This window comes from Triticum aestivum, chromosome 5B, assembly GCF_018294505.1.
Source record: "Triticum aestivum cultivar Chinese Spring chromosome 5B, IWGSC CS RefSeq v2.1, whole genome shotgun sequence".
NCBI classification, from domain to species: Eukaryota; Viridiplantae; Streptophyta; class Magnoliopsida; order Poales; family Poaceae; genus Triticum; species Triticum aestivum.
This window is the reverse complement of record NC_057807.1, coordinates 394,567,915-394,591,186: the sequence shown is the minus strand read 5'-3', so window position 1 is coordinate 394,591,186 and position 23,272 is coordinate 394,567,915. Positions and strand designations below refer to the sequence as shown.

General features: G+C 46.3%; 1 long non-coding RNA gene and 1 pseudogene across 1 annotated transcript; one reads left to right on the top strand and one right to left on the bottom strand.

The window, feature by feature from the left end:
* Positions 1-129: 129 nt before the first annotated feature.
* Positions 130-2,328, top strand: LOC123116209 (uncharacterized). Its single transcript, XR_006456982.1, has 3 exons — positions 130-1,617; positions 1,766-2,053; positions 2,201-2,328. It is a non-coding gene; the product is annotated as an uncharacterized lncRNA (long non-coding RNA).
* LOC123116208 (glutamate receptor 2.7-like) lies at positions 1,984-9,199 on the bottom strand (annotated as a pseudogene).
* Positions 9,200-23,272: the final 14,073 nt, after the last annotated feature.

The following is a 23,272-nucleotide window of genomic DNA, read 5'->3' as shown; positions in this document are numbered from 1 at the left end:
ATCTTTTGCAATGGTGTTGAAGAGATCCCGGTGCATGCAGAATCGGCTCCGAAAATAGTACTCCCTTGAACCACGTCTCGGCTTCCTAAAATCTTCCTCCATAGAGACAACGACAACTGCCACCTCGAATTCATCATCGTCATCTTCCTCCATTTGAGATCTTTGTTTGATGAAAAACAGAAAAAAAAAATGGGAGAAAACCATAGAGGCAATTTGCAAAACACTTGTGGGCGGACGGGGTTGGAGGGACGGTGGCCGGAGGCGGAGTTTCGGCTAGGGCCCCAAGGCGGCGGAGTACACCGTCAAGGCTGCCTAGGTGTCCGCACAGGCGGTTCCCGGCGTGGAGGCAACGAAAAAGCCGATTCATAGGGGCGGCGACGGCGGTTTATTTCTCCGGTTCTGGCACCATCTTACGGCTTGGGCTTGCTCTGGGGCTTGCCATGCCATCTCCAAGATCCATCGGTCCGATTCAGGGCTGAAACACCGACCTCACGGGCGACCGGGCGGAGCTACAAGACGGCGGCCTCGTCGGCGGTGAAAAAGCCGATTTCGGCGCCATCAAAGGAAGAGAAGGTGCGGGAGATGGCGTCGGGACGGGGGGATGGCGGTGCGGTTCGATTCTGCCGCCAGGGGGTCGACAACTTCGACGGGTGTGGCGGCGGCGAGGTGCGGGTGGGCGTCGTGAGGTGGGTCGAGCAGCTGCCTAAATATCCCGAGAAGCCACGCTGCCAGACTAAAACTAGGGAAAACCACTGCGATTTAGGGGAAGAAAAGTTATATTTTTTAGGATTATACGGTTTGGCGAATCTGCTAGAAAGGCATTAATCCCTCAAAACTGAAAATTTCCCCTCAAATATAACTTTTGAGGGATCTGCTAGAGATATTCTTAGGCATGGTTCAACGGGGGCCAAAAGGGAAGGGAAAATAAAATAAATACCTGATCTTTCTCCCTCCATACCATTTTTTTCTCTCCCTGACACATGTATGTTTATGTTCTAAGATGAGTTTCTCTCACCTACTACGATGATGCTTAGTAAGCGGTTTTTGAACACATTTATCATTTCTAGACTTGTTTGTTGATCTTGCCGGGATAGAGGGCTCCATCGCTTTCCTGTTGTCTCATATTTCTGATGTATGAGCATTTTAGCATCGATCATTAGTTAAACCCCCACTAGCCTCTGAAGTTTTGTAGGCTGGTGCATCCTTATCTGCCCCCTGCTACTGATATATTCTATGCATCTATGGTTTAATTAGCTTCTTCTTTAAATAACCAGAGCAATCTCAATTGAATCATAAAGCAAGTACTTCGTAATTGAAGTATGATTTTGTTTTTCTATTTCGATATATATATTCAGGCTGTATGAGCCCAAAACAGTCCAGGTTTTAGAGTCAGATTTTCTTCTGTACATTGCCATGCTGTGATGGTCACCTTCCGTGGCATGGGAATATTTTCTTGGTTGTTGGCTCTTATCTAGCCTTCTAGGGTGTCTTATGAAATGCGAGCATTGGAACCTGAGCATTTGTTCAGGTTGAGAGGAACCTGTGCAGGTTGAAACTGGAAGAAAGGGGACAATGCTCTCGGAAGACCTCAACAGGGAACACAGACACATTGCTCAGGTGCCAAATTGTCGGTCAGGCTACCTTGATACTCCTTGGATTACAGTATTACACTGATAGATCGTTGATTTAGACTTGGAACCTGAGCAAAATTAGAATACATTACATAATAAGCTTACAATTGCATTGCTGCTGCACTGGCATGCAGGTAGCAGGGATGACTGTCAACATTCATACATACTCCCTCCGTCCCAAAATAAGTGTCTCAACTTTGTACTAGCTCTAGTACAAATTTGTACTAAGCTCAAGACACTTATTTTGGGACGGAGAGAGTACTACACAGGCAAATACACACATGACAACAAAAGATGACCAGGCAAATACACACGAGACTGAGGACCTGAATAAGGCTGACTTAACATGGCGCTACAAACCATTGCCTGGTGTTCCATGAGGTGTAAAATCTGGAGTTGTTTGGACTTCTGAACACGGGCTTGTGAGTTCTCTGGACATCTCTATCTCTTGTTGGCAGGCGTAGCTATCTGAATCATCTGGTACAGTTAACTGCATATTGTGGGACGGGTTAGAATCTGCAGTCGTCTCAATCTGACATGTGATGTTCCTTATCTTGTACCTCTTGTAGAGAAACATCACGAGAGCTATCAAAAGGGCAGAAGTTGAAGCAACTCCTGTGAGCAGGAAGAGTCCTGAAAAGTTTTTGAAGTTTAGACTGCTTGAGCCGATGGTGGTGCCGTCATTCTGACAGGCATGTTGGTCTCCTATCCATTTCATTTCTATCAGAATGATAGTATCTCCCTCTGTTATGCTGAGGATTGCCCTTGAGAAGTCCTCGACCAGAGGGGAACACTTGGGGAATGCCTACCCAAGTAAACATATTCAATATTATACAAACTAAGTAAGTAATAGGAATTCAAAAATTATTTTCCATACGAAAATGGACACAAATAACATGGTACATATTTACAGTTTCTGCAAACCAGTGCCTCTGGATTGAAGTGTTTCCTTTTTCTTTTTGAGCAAGATGTAGTTTCAAGTTTTGGTCGATCGAAGCTGTCAACCTGATACTAGCTGTGATATGCCACTCCGCTGCCTATATTTCTTTGTGTATGTAATTTGGCGTCTTTGGTCAATACCATTTTTTATTCTAGAACTAAATATATGGTTTTCACTGCATATGCTTCTCGTCCAGTGTACCTATATGTTCAAATGTGCACTGCATAGTGCGTGAACCTTACATCACTGGCCAATAGTGTTTGTTTCTACAACTAACAGTATGACTTAAATGTTTTTGGAAGTACTAAGAAATAAGAATGATGATCTCCATTGGTTTGTTATCATCTTGGGTCTTAGCACTGTTCATTGGTCATGCAGCATGTATTCATGTTTTGGTAAGTATGTTCTTTTACGAGTTAGTCCCTTTTCTATGTCTGAGTAGCTTTCAAGCATAATTTTCCTAGTCTTTTTATACTTAACACTTTAGAGGTATGTAATGTGCAAAAATTATCTGGTATAGCTAACTTACAAAGCCAAAACCTTCAGACTTGTAAATTGGTCCGACCATTGTATAACCTTTGCAATGCTTAGAGAGGAATATTTTGATGTATGGAACTTCATCTATGACGGCAGCAATACCACCATTTTTGCTCCCTTTACAGAGTGCATCATCAAAATCGTCTGGATTACTGTATGCCTTGATCTTTCTTCTGTCAAAACCAATTTGTTCTAATAGGTCCCCTAAGAAAGAGCCATTTTTGTACCCTACATATTCCCATTTCTTAAGGAGTTCATGGACATCAGTTACTGTGGGTTGAAGCTGTTGCACAGTAAGCATTGATGATAAATTGGCTGTATAACTTGATGTAATAACGAGGAGAACAAAAACCCATACAATGATAACCAATCTAGACAAAATACTTTCCACCCTCTCCTCTGCAAAATGGTAAACAACCGTCTATCAGCAACTTTAAATGGAACACAAATACTGAATTGATTCTTAGCATGACAGCATCCTTCATTTTCTTAATACAAAATCAAACAATTATGAAAATAAATCGAGTACATTTCACACAACACTAGGTAACTCATCATTAGTAACACAAACCAATTAGGAAAATTGACCTAATACCATCAAGTGCTACTTCGCCAAAATAAAATTCCGATATTTGCAGCGCCAGGTACATATATAATGTATGAACACAAAGTTACTAATCTCTCTCTCTCTCGTATTTTCTTCCCTCCTGACCCCCAGCATACCATGTGCATGCTGCTGTTGTTCCTACCCTAACTACCTGGATCATGGCTCTGGAACTGTGAGGCTATAGACCAAAGCCTCCAGTCTGTCACAGCTGTGCGTTATGTTCTGCAGTTCTGAACTTCCGGTACAGGACACGAAAATATATAACCTAATTATGTACTGATTCCTGCTCACTCTATACACTATATAAAGTTCAGTTTTTTCTTTTGAAACAAGAACTTTGTCAGTATGAATTTCCTAACAGAGAGAAGTCTGCACTGCCTCCCTCAGTTCTTGATGAGGTTAAAGTTACAACCCTCCCAACTTCTGTCTTTAAACTACGAACTCCAACTGTGGTTGACTGCGGTTTTGTCCTACGTGTCTGCCACCTCAACTTCTATCAAATCCCCTTCACGTCAACACGACACAGCAAACTACAGAACTGATGTTTTCTTGAAACGTTGTTCCGTTTGGCTGAATTTAAACAGTATATTAAGGGGATCGTCTATTCATCTTTAATTTTCTGTAACTGTTTCACATTTTTCTGGACAGTTTGAGTTATGATTTTTGTTGCTTCAAATCTTGTGTCAAAATTTAGACTACCCAGAAAAATATAAATAATTATCTAAAATCAAAGATGGTCCTCTGACTCTACTTTTCAGATTTCATCCAAAAGTGAGCAACAATTTAGGACAAAACCAGTCATGAAGTTTTTTTTTTGCTTCAGATTTTGACTCAAAATTGAAACTTCTCAGAAAAAAACTGAAAGATGATCTCCTGACTTTCTCTCTTTCCCCTGAAACACCCTCTTTACCGAAAAAGGGTTTCCCCCCGCTTTGTATTTCAAAGCACCAACACCGAGAACAGAGATCGCTGTGGCGAGCAGCACAACACACCAAAAGAAAAGGAAGAAGAAACAAATGCCAGCTACGGCAGCTCGGCAAAGCACGGATGACCCGCCACCGCGGCGCCCACCGGATAAAAACCACCACAGACCGAGGTTCCTAACCGCCGCGTACCAAGCAGCACCTCCAAGAAGGAATGCGACGCCGACGACGCTGCTACCCGGACGAGTCCTAGGGTTTCCCCCGGCACGCGGAGGGAGGTGGGGGGTGAATACCACCGACACCCTCCAGGAAGGAATGGTGGCACCCGCAGGTGTCACCGCGTCGGGGCCGAAGCCGGCAGGGATTTCTCCCGCATTCCCAGACCCAACCGCCCAACCGGATGAAACCAACCCGCCAAACCGTCGCCCACCCCCATGCACCAACGCAGAAACGCCGCCACCAACGCCGCCTCGCTACGAACACCACCACGAGGCCAAGAGGACCGGAGAGAAGCGCACCACAACGGGAGCAGCAACACCGACGCCGAGCGGGAGGGAACCACCTCCACCGCCGTCGTGCGGGAGGCCCATGCCTCCGGCACCGTCGCGGTAGCCGTCCGGACATGGCCGCGGGGCATGCCGGGCCACCCCCGGCCCAGCCAGGCCCGCAGCGGGCCCGTTAAGCCCCGCCGGCCACGATGCAGCAGGTCGGCATCGGCGCCGCCAGCACCCAGCCACTCGTCGCGACTCCCCCGCCTCCCAGAAGCCACGCCGGAGACGATCCCCGCCGCCGGCCCGTCCAAGCCCAGATGGGGCCCGAAGGGCCTCGATCTGGGCCGAGTGGACGACACCAGATCGCACCGCCGCGCCGCCCCACCGCCAACGGCGGCGCCGCCGCCCAGCTGTCCGCCTGCGTCGCGCCACGGAGCCCCGCCGCCACGCCAGACCATCGCCGCCAAAGAGCACCCCCCGGAGCAGCTCCGCCCACGCCGGAGAGCGACCGAGAGGGGAAGGGCAGGGAGGCCGCCGCCACCAGCAGCCCCGGGGCCAGGCCGGCCGCGGGCGCCGGCGACGGCGGCGGGAGGGAGGGAGGAAGGGGGTGGCTGGAGGGAGGAGGAGGGACGCGCGGCCGGTCGCCCGCGGGGGGGCGACGCGGTCCGAAACACCCTCTTTGAGATTATATATGCAATATTCTGTATAGAAGTAAGAAATTATCATATGGTAACATCGTCACTTACTATCAACAAAGAAGCGGAAATATATTGCTATTCCAAGCTGGCGGGAAATGGAACCAGTCAGTTCAGCGTTATCGATTCGTCGCTCCAATAGCCAGATGGCAGCCCCTGTGAATATGAAGAATACAATGCTTCCAAACCACAAGTCAGCAGTTAATGGCTTCAAGAAGATCCATGTATCCTTGGTCGTTCCATCCTTGACTGGCACAATCATTGCTATCCCAGATTCAGTGTAAGGTAATGTGAAATCTGCATAGGAAGTTCTGTTGTACCTGATAGTTATATCCCCGATTGCAACTTGGTACACCTGCAAGCATGTCATTTCGTGTTGCATACCCATGTTTCTTTAAACCAGTGATCACTTGATCAGTATACTCTATAATGCTCCTTAATCTCCAAAAAGGTTATGCATTTTTCAAGGCTTGTGGAAAACATTAGTGAACAGCAAGCATGCAACAGTTATAACAATCAATTCTACTATAATCTTAGAAGAAACACTAGTAGAATGGGAAATACCAAGGCGCACTTGATTGCTCCACCACTGTATATGAAAATTTATTTTAAAAAATAACAGAAAAAATATATTTTTTGTCTTCTTTACTGAGAATACAGTTCTTGGTATTTTTTCACGAAACTTCACACGGGAATAGATTGGGCACCCAGGTTTGACATCCCAAAATCCCAGTTTTTTTTTAATTTTTCCTGTATTTTTTAAAATTTAATGTTCATATAGGGGGGTGGAGCACCCAGGTGCTCCAAATCCTCTTCCGAAATAATGCCTTATTTTCTGACATAGTTGGCTCTTGTGCCCATCTATCTTATACTTGTACCAATCAGCATTCAGTATGACTAACTAGTGGAAAACGTTGCCTACAAAAGACAAAATAAGTGTGCAAAATTGCTAAAATATGATTAAATTGTACAAGTAGGAATAGATGCAGACAATTTTGCAAAAAACTACAATATAGTAAATTTAGTAAAATATTTTGTGCAATAAAGAGAGCATGCCTATTTCTGCAATAACGTTATCGATAGTGTGAGAACCAAAATTTCTTACCCCAAGATTAACTTGGTAGACAAAAATACAAAATCATTATAGCTCCCATGGCTTACTCCTTGTGCATTATGAAATGCTACATATTCATAAGGGATTGCATACGGGAGTCGCTTTAACACCTCTTCAAATACGTCAATTGCATATCCAGTGGCAATTATTGCATTGGTTAGTGGATCCCTTTCAACCTTCATAAGCTCAGGATACCCACTTGTCAGTACACCTACTCGGAGCTTCTTTCCATTGGTAGGAATTTGCCACCCACGGCAGATACTTCTCCTGGCCAAACCACTTGAGTCAGATTAGGCATAGAGTTTAGGTATGTGTGTTCTGATCCATTTTGATTCAAATTCTCTACTATTCCATGCTTTGCTGTCCAGAAACCTATTCCTTTCGTCTCTCTTCTAACCACATTAATTATCTGGAATATGGAAGAATGAAGCTGCCTGCTCCTAAGGTCAAAATCACCACTAAGCCTCTGAACTTATGCTGTAGGATTGCATCAGAAGTTTGGGACCAATTGTAGAAATACCCAAAGTTCCAAGACACGTTGAGTTTTTTATGTGTTGCTGCTTCTGAAATATTGCATTGTCCATGCTTACCTTTTCTGCTGCTTGTGCCAAGGCCCAAATAGTATCATAACCCCAGAGCCCAAAAATGCTTAGTTGCAATGGTGGGTCATCCTGGTTGTTTTGCCTGTACCTCACATTCCATCTCTTAGTAAAGTCATCAAGTTCCTTCGATTTAGGCACATGGAATCTCACACCCAGTGCACCATCCATTGCATCAAGAACCGAAGAGTTCAGCGAGTCAACAACATTTGCAATCCCATCTGTCAAAATCCACACATAGGCTCCACTCATCATTCCTAACTCTTTGGCCTTTGTGAAGAGAATGGAGCCAAAGCCAAAGGCCGATGACATGTGCACAATGTAGACTCTTGTTGGCATTGTCATTAGCTTGTATAGTTCTTGCTCAACTTGGTCACTGCTTGCTGATCGAGAGATTGCACTGCGGTATGGTATAGAAGCCCCGAACTCTTGGATGGCATCAACCAGGTAGGGTATGATGCACCTGCCATAGTCTGTGTCCTCATAGATGGGCACTACTTCCTTCCAGCCGTATGCCTTAATGAGAGCAGCAAGGCTATTAACTTGAGCAACATCACTTAGAGTTGCACGCAAAAAAATATGGCACATCGGCAGATGAAAGGGTGGGATTCGTTGCTGTGAAGGAGATAACTGGGACTTGACTGTTGTTCCCAATATCAGACACAAAAGTAGCCTCTGAAGATTTTTGTGGACCAATGATGGCCCGTACATAGTAATTTTGCAGCAGGTCAACAGCTGTGCAAATGTGCAATTGAGTCAAGAAAAAATATATTTACAGAACATATGTGTAGATTCTGGTTGCAGCTAAGATATCTCGTGCATGTACATTAGGCAACCTCTGATGTTATAACTGAAGAATATGACGACTTGGGCTATATGATCATTTCTTAAGGTACTGATGGTTTCTGACTTTTGAGGGGCATAAGTATATCAAGGAATCAAGTCCATAGGGAAATTCCAAAATTGCCTACTTTTATTTTTGCGCAAATTCACGAAGTCATCTTTTTGGGAGTAGTATATTTAAAAAAAACTTAATTTGTTTCAGACTTGCAGTGGCAATAGAAAACAATCACAATACATTTGTAGAAGTCGTATACTGAATGAATTAAGGAAAATTATAGTTTCAGTGCTTCTTTGGTTTGCTTCTCTCTACATAAATCTATGTTTTGTAGTTTTATGAGGAAATCAGCAAAAGTTCCTAAATGTTTTTTATTTTAGTATCATGATGCACAACAAAATAAGAACAGCACAGGATTTCGCTTCATCACAGATACCAAGTTTAACAGGTCCTTTCTTATGTTTCATAGCTTCTTTTAGTACAAAATTCGGTGACGGATAACAATTCTCAAAATGTGATATGTACCTTGTGATGCAGCTCGCATATTGTCTCCGTTGGAATCCCTGATGTGGAGAACTAGCTTTGTTGTATAATTCCTGTGGACTGCATAGAAATCTTCCATAGCCATCAACATGCTGGTACGTGCCATTTTGCCCACCAAAGACTTCAGATGGAGGATCACTCCGACATCGAGTATACCCGCTCTACTCTGGGTAACATTTTGAGCAACAGTGAGAATGAGGAACGGCAAGAACAACACCAACAAGGTGGCCCTTGCCGCGCCGTCCATCTCTTGAGCTGTTTCTACAGGAACAGGGTGGTGTAGGGCCAATGCAGTCTCTTATAGCAATGGTTATGTTCATTGCACCGGGGCAGGAACAATAATTGGCGTTATTCTAACCAAGTCAAATGACATTTCAGATTGGTCAGCTCAGAGCTATAATGCCAACTGTCTGTCTGCACCATCTTTTTCTTTTGGAAGATTCTACCGTTCTATATGTATGTATAAAGTGGATGACACCTCTACTTCGAAGCGATGGCTCGGCAAGTTCGAGGGAAGTTTCTGTGTCAAACCCATGAAGAATGACGTTGGTAAATTCGTTCATCCGTTGAATCTTCTCAATTCAAGACTTTGATCCTTAAGGAATGGGATTTTGACAAGTCAAGGAGCTCACCTTCCTCAGCTTATACTCTTCCATGCTCGTGTTGTGTGGTGAAAGGTTTATTTTTGAAAAGTGCAAGCTGCAATTTTCATCAAACAGAAGTTGCACTTTCCAGTTTTAGAGTTGATCAGAAGATAAGAAATATGCCCCCTCTAGGTGCTTAGGTCACTGTACTTAATTGATTATTCTCGAGGAAATGGAGGAACAAGTTAGTCAATGGCTATTGAGTAGTGGCATATTGCTACGTTGAGTACGGATTATATTCATATTCAAATACTCTCTTTTTAATCCCTGAAAAAAAAAACTCTTTTTAAGAACGCGAGGGGTAACAGATTCATGCATCCTGAAAAATGGTACTGCTGGAAATAACTTCCTATTGTTGCAATTATTTTTTATTGGTAGGAGCAGAAGTCAAGTCATGTCAGTGCAATATTTGCTGGTGGCTAAGATTCTGTTATACATTTGAGAATCAGATGTTGATAGTAGAAGACTTGAGGCCTCTAAGATAATTGGCCTTCTGATTAGTTTATGTAGCTGTTGGTTCGTCATCATAGATTGTGGCCTGACGACCCTTCGAATAAGAATATTGCAAATCAGATGGAATCATGGAAAGTATACGCTGAAAACAACAATAATCCTATAAGACCGAGTCTAAATTCAAACTTTGCTCACCAAGCTGGACCCACCTAATTAATGGCCAGGTGACACGTGTCTGGCATGAATTTCGAAGCAACTCAAGGCCTTCTTCCTGCGAGACTTGACGATGGCCCGTCTGACCAACCCCAGTTCTCGTCAACTTGGCGCCTGACCAGGACGGGACCTCGGCGCCGGCATGCTCAGTACGACTGAGCACAACCTTGCGATCAAAGAGAGGCCTGTCACTAGAGAGCGATTTTTTTTCAAAACTATTATTTTTTATAGCAAATTCGGAAACTATAGTACCCAATGCAAAAAAAAAAAAAAAACTATGACCCCGTCGGCCTCGTGTGGGCCGAAGAGGATGTTTTCGGTCCGCACTTGGCCGAAAAGAGCTTTTCGTCCAGCAGTGGACCGAAGAAGGGCTCATCTGGGCCGAAGAGGTGGCATCGGTGGCGGGCCAGCCGAAAATAGTAGCTTCGGCCTACTCGTGACCGAAATTGGTTGTTTTCGGCCTGCTAGCGGCCAAAGAGCTTTTCGGCCAGGCCTTGACAGAAAAGGTCTGGATAAGGCCGATGTCGTCGTCTCCTTCCTCTCGTCTGCTCGCCTCTGTTTCTTCCTCTCTCTCTCGTTCTTCTCTGTAGACCTCGCAAGCCCGCGCCGATCTCCTCCAGTTTGCACCCATTTCACATCCAAGGCACAGAAGATCGTAGCATTCTCCAACGGCCTACGGTGTTTTTTTTGCTATGTGATAGTTTTTTGTGTGTTTGGGGGGGGGGAGCCATGGTGGGGTGGAGAAGGTGCGGTTGGGAAGGAGGTGGTGGTGAGGAGGAGCAGCAGCCGTGGAGTAGGAGGTGGTGAGGAGGAGGTGCGGCTTGGGGGGTGACTAGAGTTGAACCTCCGGTCGTTGAGGGGGCGGCGCTGCCGTTATCCGGTGGTGCAAGTACTCCGCGAGGTGGTCGGTGCCGCTGAGTGGAAGAGAGGAGCAAGAAGCTAGGGGCACATGCTTCGAAGGTATAACCATGTCGTCAGAAATTTTCTCTGAATTGTATAGTTTAGTTAGTGTAGACAAGTCATATTGCAAATTGTAGTGTGGAGGCATTTTAGTGCATAGTTACTATAGCGGGTAATAACAGTGTTCGTTGTGATTAATGAGAAGATGACAATGTATGACAGGTAAAAATGTCTGAACTGTTTACTACGGCGCCGACAATGTTCGATACAATGAGTTGGGGGTTGATCTTAGCAAGTCTAAAAATGGCGTCATGACACTAGCAGACCTGAACAGACTGGACATTAGAAAGTTGAAGTACTGGTTGACAACTAGTTTCGGGCTGGATCCTCAAGTATGTTCCGTCAGTATTCATGCATTGTGGACCAAATCCTGTAAAAATGTCAAGTGGGAGTTGATGTCGATAGATAGGAGCCAACATTGGTTGACCCTATTAAGACGTTTCCGAGACCGAAGAATCCACCCAGATGCCCTTGTGCAACCTGTGGCGAAGGAGGAGGATATCGTACAACTCCACAAGGGGTATGTACTCGGCCAGGGTAGTCAAGTGGCTAACGAGATTGACTTATACGGGTCACAGCCACCCAATGTGGATGCTAGCCAACTCGAGAAAGAGTCGGACTACATGCCACACAATGTTTGTGGTCATGATACTGGGCAGAGTAGCCAGTCGATAATATTAGCTGGTTCTGGTTTTGCTGATGGCGATGAGGAAGGGGGTGAAATGCAGAGGGTGATGGAGGAAGAGGCTGAGGATGGATCAGCGGAGGATCTAGATTATGAAAATTCCGAGGATGAAGTGGAGGTACCGATTCCTTCTGCATGGGATCAGGACATATCCACCGGCCTTACGGTCAACGATGGCCATGAGACTCCATGGCAGTATAATCTGAACCAAGTCTAGATAGGGGCTATGTTTGAAAGAAAGAAAAAATTGAAGTATGCAGTGATAAAGTGGGCTATGTCTACACAGAGGGGTTTTCGGACACACGTATCAAGTCCAACAAATTATACCGTGAAATGTGTTGAAACAGGTTGTCCTGGGAAGCTTCACGGGCGCGTGCCGAAGTATGACGTCCACTGGGTTGTCACCAATGTCGTCCAACATAATTGTGTGAGGAAAAACCTACTGGTGAATCATCCTAACCTGACTTCAACTCTCATTGCGCAACTCTTGTATACTGAGATAGTATAGAAGAAAGATATGGAAGCAAAACACATCCAGACAGCAGCGAAGGTCAGATGAAATTATGTCATTCCTTATGTAAAGGCTTGGAGGGCTAAGCAGAAGGCTATGGAGGAAAGGTTTGGGCCGTTCTTTGACTCATATGATAATGTTGTCCGTCTCCTTGACATACCGAAGGAGAGGAATCCCGACACTTATGTGAACATACAACACACGAGGTTGCCGAGTATACCAGATTTCAAGGTGTTGAAACGCGTATTCTTCTCTTTCGCTATGTGCATCGAAGCTTTCCGGCATTGTCCTCCTGCTATGTTTGTGGATGGTACATTCCTGACCGGTCAGTACAGAGGGCAAATCCTGGCTGCTATTGGTGTGGACAGGAACAATCAAATCATCCCCTTGCCATGGCATTTGTGGAGGGTGAGAACTTTCCGAGCTGGGTATGGTTCTTCCGGCAAGTGAAAATTGCCATCGTGCATGACCGACCAAACATGTGTGTCATTCATGACAGACATGCCGGTATATTGTAGTCCGTGAAGACACTGAGTAATCCAACAACTGACGAACCAACACCTTGGAGGGACTTGCAGAGCTGGCGGTGCATGCACCATCTTGATGCTATTTTTTTCTCACAGTTCAAGAACAAGCGGTTGATGAACTTGTTCAAAAAATTATGCAAGCAGAACCAGCAGCGCAAATACGGATTTATTTGGTCAAAACTAGATGAGTTTACTAAGAAGCAGGTTCGTGCGAGGAAGAAAATGGAAGAAGATCAGGTTAAATTAGCAGCACTCATCGCGGAGCTAGAGGGGCTAGTAGGTCTCTGTGACTTGCCAGCAATTGACCCTCCTATACTAAGAGAAAGAAGGGGAGGGCAATAAAGAATCTTTCTGAGTGGATAGAGAAAGAGCCTTCAGTGAATTGGTCTTTGCTGCATGACATCCATGGAGCTAGGTATGGCCACATGACAACCAATCTTGCAGAGGTGTATTACTTTGTACTCAGAGGGAATAGATCATTGCCACTCACAACTATTGTGGAGGCCATATTCCATGGCACTTTGAGATATTTTAGAGAAAAGCATGAGTTAGCAAGGAAGCATATTGTAGATAATCAAAACACACCTTATTGTAGCTGTGTCATGGAGTACATGGCAAAGAAGATAGAGAAAGCAAAGAAGCACACTGTCAGACTCATAGGTAATCAGGAAAGGAGGTATGAGGTTCAGCTTCCTACCGATGGTTTTGGTTCTGCAAATGAGGTGAAGACACACGAGGTAAAAATTGGAATGGAATTTTGTCCAACATGTAAGTGCACATGCAACAAACCGAAGTTGTTGCACCTACCTTGCTCACATGTGTTGGCTGCCTGTGGCCAGATTGAGTTGGACGCTATCTCCTCTGTGTCCCCATACTATTTAAAAGAGGTAGTACTCAACACATGGACATGTGAGATGATAGGGTTTAGAGTCGTCAGCAATTTCAACAAGGTAAACGACGGTGAGAGAGTATACATACCGGATCCAGAACTTCGCCGAACAAGTAGGGACAGACGAAAGGCCTGTCGCATCTAAAACGATATGGACCAATCTGAAGCTGGTGGAGCAACCAGACAATGTTTGTTATGCACGACTTATGGGCATAGGATGAAATGTTGTCCCGACCTAAACAAAGGTGATGCTTCCACATCAACGACCGCGACAACAGGAGCAAGAGGCGTACGTGGTCGTGGCAGTCGAGGCCGAAGGGGCGGATGAGGAAGAAATAACTCACAAGCTATATAATGTGTCGTACTATGTTTTAATTTGTAATATGTCTGGACTATGTTTTAATTTGTAATATGTGTCGACTATGTTTTAATTTGCAATATGTCTAGACTATGTTTTAATTTCTAATATGTCTGGACTATGTTTTAATTTGTAATGTGTCTGGACTATGTTTTACTTTATAATATGTTTGAACTATGTTTTACTTTGTAATATGTTTGTACTATGTTTTATTTGCACCTGAGATTTGTTGTTTGAATTGCAGATATGTCTTCGTATCCGTTGCTTAATGGTAATATCGATAGAAAGCACCGGGGTGCCCTTATGGAAGCGGGTAAGAACTTAGACGTGTTGGTCACTCGCACCCCAAAGTCTAACTGGATGATACATCCTTCATGGGTTAATAGATATGTGTGCATATAATGGAATCCATATAATGACTTACTATGTTTGACATACTTTTGATAGCCGCTAACAGTATGCTACATTCTCTTTATTTTGTAGATTAAGTTGGGTTGGACTTCTACCCTTGGCACGGTTGGTTGAGGGTTACATTGGATGAGTGGGTTGATGGTCCAGACTTAGATGAGGTAGGTGAACCATTGCGGTTATGCAAGAGGCAAGTGAAACGTTTCTCTTACGACAAGTCACTCCTTACCTGCTCAGTAGATAGATGGAGACCAGAGACACATACGTTTCACTTTCCCTGGGGAGAGATGGTGCCTACTTTATATTATGTGTCTTACTTGTTGGGATTACCTCTGGTCGGTGCTGCCATAGGTCCTTTAGAGGCAGAATCTGGTTGGCTAGCATCAATGCAGACCCCTTTTTTGGCTGCGGTGCCAACTGCTATGGGCATAGACAACGATCCTCATGGGCCTCTTTTTAGATGGTTGAGCCAGTTTCAGGTAACCTTCACGGCCACTTAAACAAATGTTGTTTTTATAGTTGCCCGATGTTCATACAATCATTATGTTTCTATGTAGATTGCCTCGTTAGGATATCCAATGTTCAGTTGATAGAGGCACAGATTGACCGGTCCCTAGAGGCATATATTCTTTGGTTGTTCGGAAAGACGATGTTCACGGAGAACCACGTGACCACTGTCAATGCACGACTAGACGGTATTGCACAAGAGATATAGCTGACGCACGTTGCCCTGGGGACATTCTGTAGAGGATTTTTGGTTCTGTTGTGTTAGCAGCTACGTACAGAGGCCTGTGCAAAGCTTGCTTGTTGAAGTCTAGAAAATCAAGTCTTGTTGGATGTCCATTATTGTTGCAGCTCTGGTCATACGAGAGATTCCCTATTGGACGACCCTATGTCTATGTTGATAAACCTTTTGGTTTGGAGGACTTAGTTGGGGCTTATGTGCCTGCTATCGGTGACTTGCCTACTATGGGATCTGTTTGGGCACGACAAGAGGTACTTTCATATTAAGTAACAATTAATTCAATTATTTCTTGTCATTCAACAGTATTACTAATGCTTATTTATTGTCATGCACAGAGACAGTTTGCGCGCATCTAGGTGAGGGGCTGCTACCCATCCTTCACGGTGCAGTTTGATAGTTTACACAAGGATCAAGTTATCTGGGAGCCATAGTCGCATCAGGCTATATTATTGAGGTGCCCAGTTGGGATTTCTAGATTGTGCACTAGAGATCAGCCCTATTGGATGACCGAGGGAGTCCTGGATTAGGGGGTATCCGGACAGCCGGAATATATACTTTGGCCGGACTGTTGGACTATGAAGATACAAGACTCAAGACTTTGTCCCGTGTCCGGATGGGACTATCCTTTGCGTGGAAGACAAGCTTGGCGATTCGGATGTTAGATCTCCTTCTTTGTAACCGACTCTGTGTAATCCTAGCCCCCCTCCGGTGTCTATATAAATCGGAGGGTTTAGTCCGTAGGACAAGAACAATCAAAATCACAGGCTAGCTCCTAGGGTTTAGCCTCTACGATCTCGTGGTAGATCAACTCTTGTAATACTCATATCATCAAGATCAATCAAGCAGGAAGTAGGGTATTACCTCCATCGAGAAGGCCCGAACCTGGGTAAACATCGTGTCCCCTGCCTCCTGTTACCATTAGCCTTAGACGCACAGTTCGGGACCCCCTACCCGAGATCCGCCGGTTTTGACACCGACATTGGTGCTTTCATTGAGAGTTCCTCTGTGTCGTCACTACAAGGCTTGATGGCTCGTCTCGTTGTCAAGGACAACATCACCTCTAGGAGCCCTGGTGGTAGGCCAAACTCTCCGACTAGGCCGACGATGACTTATCGGGTCATCAAAAATAGCCTCCACGTCAATTCAGAACTTGCCGAACAGATGGATCCAATGGAGCTCTCCTCCCTTAATGAGCTCTTGGATCGCATCGCCGCTCTGGGAGTCGCTACAGACTACGATCGGATTGGGTTTAAACCCAGCCAAAGGGATATTAAATCCCCACCGGTCACCCATGAGATAGCGGTAGTGGAAGAGCCACACATGGATTATCCCTCTACCTTGAGGACGAACTATGTCCGGATTACTGAGCTCTCTGAGCCGGATAACCGTTCGTGGGAGGACGTGACCCAGACCCCGATCTTAGAATCAGGCAACGGGCCAGAAAAATTGGGCAACATCCCGGAGTCCGAGCTACCAAGCCTGGAAGCTCCTCTGCCCCTGGATGTCAGATCGGGTCAGTACTTAACTACGCCCGCCCACCCAGACTTATGCCGTCTTTCCCATATCAGACAAGAGCCCCAAGAGATAGTACATCGCTACTGGGCCAGATTCCTCCTTGTGATAAACAGGGTCAAGGACTGTCGCGAGGAAGACGCAATCTCACTTTTCTGCAAAAATTGCACGAACAAAGGGATCCTAAATGCTATAAGTCGCCGTGACATAGTACACTTTGCTGACTTAGCAGCCATAGTACATAAGTACTGTGCAATGGAAAGCGCCTGGAAAACCCAAACAGACTTCTGGGATAATCCGGCTCTCACTAAACCCTTCGTTTGAACTAAAATGGAAAACTCTTGTAAGTTACCTGATCCAATTCCCAAAAAACCAAAGCCTGCTCCAGAGCGTGGAACCGTATTGGAAGAATGGCTCAATGGGCCATGCAAAATTCACAGCACGCCGGATACCACGCCAACGCATAGCCTTAGAGCATGCTGGATACTCCGGTAGGTAGCGAAAAGCGGCAAGGATCTTCTTGTAAACCATAAAGCAGAGCAACATCCCGCCGAAGACAACAATGCGGTACTGACAGTCTTCGAGACTTTCGCCTCAAATAATAGGTGCAAGCGAGCTCATCGAAGTTTTGCTGAAGTTTGCCACGTGGCAAAAATAAATCCGTGGGGCGACACTGTTATAACCTTCAGTGCCAGTGACGAACCTCAATTCCAAACAGTCCGGGCACCAGCCGCTTTGGTCCTTAGCCCAATCATGGACGGCTTCCGGCTCACTAAAGTACTCATGGACGGGGGAAGCGGATTAAACCTGATCTATGAAGAAACCCTCAACAAGATGGAAATTGATAAAAGCCGCATTGAGCAAAGCAGCATGACCTTCAGGGGAATCATCCCTAGTCGGGAGGCACAGTGTGCGGGAAAAATCACACCGGATGTGGTATTCGGCACGCTGGAGAATTATAGGTCCGAAGAAATCACGTTCCAAGTGGCCCCGTTCAGCAGCGGATACCACACCCTTTTAGGGCGGGACACATTCACGAGCTTTCAAGCTATACCCCATTACGGGTACATGAAGCTCAAGATGCCCGGACCCAATGGAATCATCACTCTAGCCAGTAATCCGGACGTCGCACTCCGCGCCGAAAATAAAACTGCCGCACTATCCCTGGAAGCATTATCCGAAGCCCTAGCAGCCGAAGAACTAACAACACTGCACGCCACAATGGACAGAGATGACGTGATACTCGACAAACAACCCAAGTCCACCTCATTCAAGCCCGCGGATGAGATAGTCCAATTCCAGGTCCATCCAACGGACCCCACAAAGACAGCTTCCATTGGGACACAGTTGAGCCCCACAATGGACGCCACACTGCGAGACTTCCTACGCGAGAATTGGGACATTTTCGCCTGGCATCCTTCAGACACGTCGGGCATCCCACGCAGGCTGGCCGAACACAGCCTCAATATACTGAAAGAATACAAGCCAGTCAAACAGACTCTTAGGCGCTTCTTAGAGCCTAAACGACAAGACATGGGAGAAGAGCTAGCCAAGCTACTTGAGGCCGGATTCATCAGAGATATAAAACATCCGGATTGGCTAGCAAATCTGGTAATGTTACCAAAGAAGGACAAATCCTGGCGCCTATGTGTCGATTTCAAAGACCTCAACAAGGCCTGCCCCAAGGATCCCTCCCCCCTCCCTCGCATTAACCAAATCATCGACACCACTGCAGGACACGACTCACTATGTTTCCTTGATGCATACTCCGGATACCATCAAATAAAGATGGCGGAATCCGACCAAGCCGCAACGGCCTTCATAACGCCATATGGCCCCTTCTGTTTCAACACTATGCCTTTCGGGCTCAAAAATGCCGGCGCAACCTATCAATGAATGATTCAGACATGCCTGGAGAAGCAAATCGGCAAAACAGTGGAGGCATACGTGGACGACGTGGTCATAAAAACAAGACACGTCGAAACTTTAATAGATGACTTGAGACTCACGTTCGACAACCTCCGAACATACGACATCAAGCTCAACCAGGAAAAATGTGTTTTCGGCGTACCCTCCGAGAAGCTGCTCGGCTTCATCGTTTCCAATAGAGGAATCGAAGCAAATCCGGCAAAAATCCGAGCTCTGTCGCAGTTGGCTATCACAACAGAACTCAAGCATATCCAGAAACTAACTGGATGTGTGGCTGCCTTAAGCCGCTTTATCTCCCGATTAGGAGAGAAGGCACTACCTCTTTACCGCCTTCTTCGACGCACCGAACACTTCGAGTGGACGGATGTGGCTACGGCCGGACTGGATGAAATAAAGACCCTATTTGCCAGCAGTCCAGTCCTGACCGCGCCAAATACTGGCGAACCTATGCTATTATACATAGCTGCAATACATCAGGTTGTAAGCGCAGTGCTCGTCATCCAACAAGAAGCAGATGGATACAAGTTCCCGCTCCAAAAGCCGGTATATTATGTGTCCACTGTCCTCAGTCCATGCAAATCCCGATACCCACACTATCAAAAGATAGCATACGCGGTCTTCATGGCATCCTGGAAGCTATGACACTACTTTCAAGAGTGTTTGATTACGGTGGCCTCCGAAGTACCACTCAACGACATAATAAACAACCGCGACGCCACGAGACGGATTGCTAAATGGGCTATCGAGCTCCTTCCGTTCAACATAACATACAAACCATGGCGGGCCATTAAGTCGCAAGTACTGGCCGACTTTGTTGCAAAATGGACAGAAGCCGAACTCCCTAAAGAGTACGACGCGTACTCCAGTTGGATCATGCACTTCGACGGCTCTAAAATGCTAGCCGTATTGGGAGCGGGTGTAGTCCTGACATCCCCCACCAGAGACACGATCCAATACGTACTCCAAATATTATACACAGACTCCAACAACGTAGCCGAATACGAGGCTCTGTTGCACGGTCTTCGGATGGCAGTCTCTATGGGCATTCAACGCCTAGAAGTGCGCGGGGACTCGAACCTCGCAATATCACAAATAAACAGAGGTTTCGATGCCAAGGATCCGAAAATGGCGGCCTACCGTAATGCCGCCCTCAAAATGTCAGCTCGGTTCGAGGGGCTCGAATTCCACCATGTGGCCCGAGAAAACAATAAAGCGGCAGATATCCTCGCCCGCAACAGCACTAAACGCGACCCCGTCCCACCTAATATATTCTTGGAAAGGCTATTCAAGCCATCCATGGTATGGGAAGGGGAGTCCGACAACACTAGTACGGCTCCGAATACAACCCCAGATTCTGAACCATCTGATGTAATCGGGGGCTCCGCCACCGAAATAACACCTTCGGCCCATGAAATCATGGCTGTCATCGCCCCGTGGACCGAGCCCTTCTTGGCCTACCTAAATAGGCAAGAGCTCCCCGAGGACCGAAATGAAGCACGTTGTATTGTGCGGCGTTCCAAGGCCTACAAAGTCCATGAGGGAGAGCTCTATAAGAAAAGCGCCACCGGAGTGCTCCAAAGATGCATCTTCGAAGAGGAAGGGCGGCAGCTCTTGGCTAAAATCCATGCTGGACTCGGCGGGCACCATGCTGCGGCTCGGGCACTTGTTAGCAAAGCCTTCCGTACAGATTTTTATTGGCCGACAGCTCGGGCAGATGCACAGGACCTTGTCCAACATTGCGTCGGTTGCCAGCTCTTCGCCAATTAGAGCCATGTGCCCCCTACCGCTCTCCAAACAATCCCCATAACATGGCCCTTCGCGGTCTGGGGGCTGGATATGGTCGGACCTCTTAAAGGGGGAAGCCATAAGAAAAAATACTTATTGGTCATGGTGGACAAGTTCACCAAATGGATAGAAGCCAAACCAGTTAAAACGGCCGAATCCAGACCAGTGATAGACTTCATATCAGGGGTTGTACACCGTTACGGTGTCCCCCACAACATCATCATTGACAATGGCTCAAACTTCATAGTCGATGAAGCGAAAACTTGGTGCGGCAACATGGGCATTAAGCTCGATTACGCCTCCGTCTATCATCCCCAAACAAACAGCCATGTCGAACGTGCAAATGGTCTCATCATGAGAGGCATCAAACCCAGACTAGTGCAATCCTTGAAATAATCGGACACGCACTAGGTCGAGGAGCTCGACTCTGTACTCTGGGGGCTGCGGACCATGCCGAATAATACCACCGAATATACACCATTTTTTATGGTGTACGACGCAAAAGCAGTACTACCTGCGACATAATCCATGACTCGTCCCGCCTGCGCATGTACAAAGAGAAGGAAGCCGAGCTAGATCGGCAGGACAACTTAGATGCCCTAGAGGAGGAGCGTGACGTCGCAAAAGCCCGTTCCGCATTCTATCAGCAGCAGGCTCGAAGGTATCAAAGCAGAGAAGTGCGGGCCAAAACTTATAACGTTGGCGAACTCGTTCTACGCCTATCGGAGAAGAAGAAGAACAAGCTCAAACCCAAGTGGGAGGGTCCCTTTATCATTGATAAAGTTCTCACCGGAGGAGCGTACCGTCTGTGCAATGCATTCGATAACAGACTCGAGCCGAACCCATGGAACGCGGCCAAACTCTGGAGATTCTATGCCTAGTGCCGAACTCAGTGTTCATCTCCTTACCCCCGCTCTTTCAATTATGTTCTCCCTTTTTCCTTTCTCGCCCTTTTTACCTTCTTCACACAAAGTATTAAATACAGTGCGGATGCTCGGATCGCTCCGGCTGCACTATGTGTGCTCACCATACCTGGGGGCTTCCTATACGGATGCTAAATATAATTACTTTTATGGCTTCCTGCGTACCACATATACGTCCTTTTTCCATATGTGCCTTTTCTTCACCATTATATGCATCGATATGACTTAAGATTTGGTCATGCTGGGTTGCCTGGCTCTTGTGTTTATGCCCTACGTTCTCGTTAATTCGGGTAGGGCATAAGGGGAGCACCTCTGCGATTGTTACTGCCGGTTGAGCCGGATGTGTACCTTAGACTGGGTGAAGCCGAAAGCTAGCGTTCTTAAGGGAATATTCGGTCGGTGAACAAAAGATGTTTTTTTTTCGTTTATTACAACGTAAATCCCCAGATGTTTTGTATCATGCGCTTCTGTTCGCAGTTCGGACATGCACATCGATGCATGCGTACCCAAGAAAAGGAACCCCTAACAGAACTATTCTCTCTGGAAGATGTTTCTTACTACCCATGTAATATAGCATAACTAGTTGGGTACTTGTTTGTTCACGCACTTATGACCCCTACGCCTAGTTTCCACGCATACCCCAGTTTTACATAACTAAGCAGGTATTCGGATACACCCCGGACTGTCGGGTCCGGGGGCTGAAGTGAAAAGGTCCGCCATGACAAATGATTTTTAATCCGACTAGGGATTACATATGTCCATTGAATTACATAGTCACTTGGACTGGCTATATTCTTCCTCTATACCATCCAACAGGCTATCTAGCATACAATCCTATGGGGAATACTTTGCGGCTAACGCTACTTGGTCGTACACCAGACTTACGGGAATCTCTTGCCCATCTGGCCCCACCGGTCCGACTTCGGCCATATGGTTTGGGTCATCCTTGGCGTGTCGCGTCTTCACCATGGCCCAGGCTTCCCTTGCACCTTGTCGGCAGGCTGATACCTTCCATAACCGGAAGCGCCGTCGTGCTCCTTTGAGCATATCCACGAGCTCCCCCATGCCTTTTGGCAGGGAAGCGGATGGCCACAAGGCCTGGGCAATACCCTGCATCACCTGCCGAGCTCGTCCGTGTAGTTGTGAGAGATCTTGCAGCAAATCGCCTGCGGACCCGGGCATCTCCTCTTCAGGACGGCCCATCAGCATACCTACAGGCATAAACTCTTTTTATTCTTCCTCACCGAATTGTACTACAGTTCGTTTAAGCACTTACCATAAATGCCACGATGAAGCCTCCTGTTCTCCTTCATGGAGTCTGCGAGCTGAGCTCGAACATCTGCTAATTTGACACCCAGCTGGATGTTGGCATCTTGGAGATTATTTTTCTCCTGCCTAACCTGTGTAAGCACACGCTCGCCAGCCTTTAGCTGTCTTTGGAGATGTGACTCACTATCTTTTCCGATCTCCGGATTCTCCCCGAGATTGTCTGCAGAATTTTCTGTTAGACTTACAAAGCAAGCCAAATACTAACTGGTATATGTCATTGAAATTTCTCTATTGAGACAAGTGTTACTAGATGAGGCCTTCTGGGATTCCTCTGGCTTGGCAACCGCGGCCCTCGGCTGGGTCTTGCACTCCTCTAGCTCTCGAGACAAATGGGTATTCTTCTCTACAAGAACCTGTGCATACAATGATCCTTAAATCAGTTGCTTCAACTGTTTCAAGTCTCAGGGGCTACTGATATACATGCTTATCAAATTTTCTTACCCGTATATCTTTTGCATACTGGTCCGTTGCTCGAGCGAGTCC